The following is a 4,712-nucleotide window of genomic DNA, read 5'->3' as shown; positions in this document are numbered from 1 at the left end:
AGGGACTAGAGAATTGGGCTTGGTTGGCCAAGTGTGAACTGTAATCTTTCTTGGGTGGTGATTTCCAGATTCTGCAATCCGTCACGCCTGAACTGTCAATGTTATTACAACGATATTTGGGACAAAGGGTTACTTGTGGTCAAATAGGACAGAAGTTGGCCCCATTCTGCTGCCTGTCTAAAAACTGAAACTTCCAGATATCTACATGAAAATTAAATCATGTTATATAGCACAGCATCTTTTAAATGTATCACGATATTTGGGACAAAGGGTTACTTGTGGTCAAATAGGACAGAAGTTGGCCTCATTCTGCTGCCTGTCTAAAAACTGAAACTTCCAGATATCTACATTAAAATTAAATCATGTTATAGCACAGCATCTTTTAAATGTATAAGGTAGAGGCGAGAGAACAAAGATGCCTTCATCCTGAATTGTGTGCTCCAGGAACTTAACTGTTCTATGGGTCCCATGCTATGGTAACAGTAACCCTGAGGGTGTCAATTAAAGACTTGGGTTTGGGATGATTTGATAGTTTAGAAAATGGTAGGGGAGTGATTGTTTTACTCAGCAGAATCTGCTTTTAATTTTTTTTGATTTGAGAATTTCACACATTGTATTTTGATCATCGTCAGATCCCTTCCACCTCCCCACACACTACCTAGCCTGACCTCCTGTCTTCTGATGTTATAATCGTTTAAAAAAGAGGGCTATCAAATCTAATATGTGCTTCCAAAGTGTTCTTTGCTGTGGTTCTATCTGGTTAGTTTGCCAGGTGTCACACCCATAAGCAAAACTAACTCTCCTTTCCCCAGCATTTATCAGTTTGCCAATAGATCTTCAACTAGGGCTGAGGCTTCCTGCCAATCTCCCTCATCTATGCTGAGGCCCTGTCTTGTTTGGGTTTGGACAGGTCTTCTGTATGCTGACATAAATGCTGTGAGCTCATATGTGCAACTGACCTGTTGTAGTCAGACAGCACAGCCTCCTGGTTCATCTACTGACTCTGACTCTTACACCCCAACCCATTCAGCAGTAGGAGGAGACTGTGCACTGTAGGGTCCCATTTTGGGCTGAGAACTCTTGTCCTCCACACATTGCCCAGTCTGCGTGGTGATTGCTGTCTACTACAGGAAGTCATTATGAGTCAGTTTAATAGTATGTCTACTTAGCAGAATGATAATATTGGGGTGTCCCTTGTGGCCTATAATCTGTTTAGTCACAGTTCTTGACCCTGATAAAAGTGTCAGGTATGGATTCCTTCCTATGAAAGGACCTTAAATCCAATTAATAGATGGCTGGTTATTTCCATAGTACTCCTTCCACATTGCACCAAGATGATGCCAATACCAAGCTGTCACCAACATATAGGTCTTCTAGACAAAAACTAAATAGAGAAACCCTGGGTTTAAATGACATCATAAATCAATTGACCTAACAGCATTTACAGAATATTCCACACTAACACCAAAGAACACACATTCTTCTCAGCAGTCCTTGAGACTGTCTTCAAAACTGACCATGTGTTAGGAAACCAAGCAAGGCTCCACAAATTCAGGAAAATTGAAGTAACATCCTGCATTTTATCTGACCACAAAGGAATAAAGCTCTATGTCATCCAAAAAAATAGTAATGGGAAAAAGTAAAAAAGTTGATAGACACTAAACCACACACGACTGAATGAAAATTGGATCAAAGAAATCAAGAGTGAAATCTAAAAATTTCTAGAAATAAGTGAAAATGAAAACACAATATGTCAGAATCTGTGGGACCCAATCTGTGGAGGCAGTCTTAAGAAGACAATTACAGCACAAAGTGCCAGCATGAGAAAGTCAGAGACCTCTCATGTAAGTAACCTAATGATGCCCCTGGAGACCTTGGAAAATCAAGAAGAAACAGCACCCAAAGAGAGTAGATGGGAAGAGATAAATAAAACCAAGAGTGAAATTAGTGAACTAGAAATGAAGAAAATAAATACAAAGAATAAATGAGTCAAGAGTTGGTTCTTTGAAAATACTGACAAGATTGATAAACTTTTAGCCAAATTAACAAAAAGAAAAAAGAAGATACCAAATTAACCAAATTGGAGATTCAAAGGGATACATTACAACCCACCCTGAGGGAATTCAGAAATTTTAAGTATGTACTTTAAACATCTATATTCCACGAACTGGAAAATCTAAAAGAAATGGATAAATTGCTTGATATGTACAGCCTAGCAAAGGTCAGTCAAAATGACACATATAATTTAAACAGCTTCATAACAACCAATGAGATAAACACATAAATTAAAAATCTCCCAACTAAAAGGAGTCCTAGACCCGATGGATTCAGCACTGAATTCTATAAAACATTTAAAGAAGAATTAATGTCCATACTCTCCAAATTATTATGGAAAACGGAAAGGGAAGGAACCATTAAATTCTTCCTGTAAAGCCAGTATTATTCTCATGACAAAACCAGGCAAAGACCCAACCAAAAAAAAGTAACTGTAGGAAAATTTCTCTGATGAACAAATTCTCAATCAAATGCTCACAAATCAAATGCAAGAGGACATGGAAAGGGTTATCTACCAGGATATAGTTGGCTTCCTCTCAAAGATGCGGGGAATAGTTCAACACATGTAAATCAATAAATATAACCCACCACATAAACAGTCTCAAGGATATAAATCACATGATCATCTAATTAGGTGCCTGAAAGGCCTTTGAAAAATTGAGCATCCCTTCATGGTAAATTCCGTGGAAAAATATAGGAATACAGTGGACTCATCTCAACATAATATACTTTATATGCAACAATCTCACAACTGACATTATATTAAATGGAGAAAAACGCAAAGCACTCCAGTTAAAATCAGGACCATTACAAAGATGTCCGCTCTTTCAGTCCCTGTTCAATGTAGTACTTGACGACTTAGTTAGAGCAACAGGACAAATGAAGGAGATAAACATAATATGTTTGAGAAGAAGAAATCAAAGTATTCTTATTTGTCAAAGTATTCTTGTCAATGAGATGTTGTTGAATCTAGATGCCCTAAAGACAATCCCAGAAAGCTCTTAGAGATGATAAAGTCATCAAAAATAGCAGAATATAAAATTAACACTCAAAAATTAGTAGCCTTCCTTTACACCAACAAAAAGAAAACCCTACTGAGAAAGAAATCAGAGAAACAATCCCATTCACAGCAGCAAAGGACGTCATCATGCAAGTGAAGAGGCATCCCACGCAATTGTGAAACAATCTTTACACAATATACATCTGACAAAAGATTAGTGTCTAGAATATACAAAGAGCTCAGAAAACTCAATATCAGAAAACACAGCAACCCAACTACAATTTCTGGCAAGGAACTAAACATAGAGTTTTCAAATGATGAATCCTACAGGAAAATCTTAATGTAGGAATTCTTTTGGAACTGCTACCTAGTAATCTTTGCCATTCAGTCATCTTCCTGAAACTCAGTTGATTTGTTTGTCAATAATATCCCTACCTTAGGTTTGGATCAAGTGTGTTTGAATGAGAAAATAAAAGGTGTGTGAGTGTGTCATGATAATCTGATAAATTATGCACTGCCTTTCTTCCTGGACATTAATAATAGGGGTGTTCATGAAAAGGCTTGTCAAATCTTCAACAGTCTTGCAAATAAAGTGATCCTACTCCCCACTACAGAGGAAATTAAGAGTGCTAACAGAAGCAGCTTGCCCAGGTCACTCTACTAATCCTTGGACAAGAAAGTGAAGATCAGCCGTGTGTGGTGCCAGGTCACTCTACTAATCCTTGGACAAGAAAGTGAAGATCAGCCGTGTGTGTGGTGGCTCACTCCTTTAATCCCAGCACTCGGGAGGCAGAGGCAGGTGGATCTCTGTGAGTTCAAGACCAACCAGGTCTACACAGTGAGTTCCAGGACAGCTGGGGCGACCGGGAGACCCTGTCTCAAAAAGACCAAAGAAAGAAAAGAAAAAAAAAAGAAAGCGAAGAGCACTTGTTTAAGTTTATGATTCTTCTACATGGTCTGGATTAAACAGGGAGTGAAACGACTCAGTTCTCACTTCTTGTGCATTTGGGATGTATGCCCATAAGTTCTTTGAATACATTGACTACCAAAGTAAGTTCTTTCTCTTGATACATCATTTTACCAAAATCTCTAATAAATCGGTGGGCAAAGAGTTCAGCTAAATTATCTGCAAGTCAGAAACATTTCTTTAGCTTCTGGACCTCTTCTTTGCTCTGTGACATCTGTTATATAAATCGACATGTATAAGCCTGAATGATGCATTCATTCCAGACTCAGCACAGGTCCTCGGCAACTGAGGCCCAGATCCAAACGTCACTCTAGTAGTTAAGTGATTTATAATGCAACACCCTCGTCAGCTACCGGGAAGTTGCCATGTCTCCGACTGTATTTGAACTGAATAACGACCTGTGATTCTCAGAGCATTCAATGTTCAGAGCACTTGAAGTGCTGTGTAAGCAGCAGACCTGCCTCCTGAGAATCATGCTTTGTGTATTAGTTATTTTTCTGCTGTGATAAGACACCATGACAAAGGGAAGTTTTAGAAGAGAGAGCTTATTTGGCTTACTGTTCTGAAGAAGTTAGTCTCTACAGATGGGGAGGCATAGCAGCAGAGGTGGCTGGAGCAGGGAGCCGAGTGATCTCATCTTCAAGTGGGCACAGGAAGCAGAAAGTCTCCCCAACAAGGCTTAAGAGCTCT

The sequence above is a fragment of the Nannospalax galili genome, unplaced genomic scaffold (assembly GCF_000622305.1).
Source record: "Nannospalax galili isolate Female #2095 unplaced genomic scaffold, S.galili_v1.0 scaffold15, whole genome shotgun sequence".
NCBI lineage: Eukaryota > Metazoa > Chordata > Mammalia > Rodentia > Spalacidae > Nannospalax > Nannospalax galili.
Note: the sequence above shows the minus strand (reverse complement) of the source record.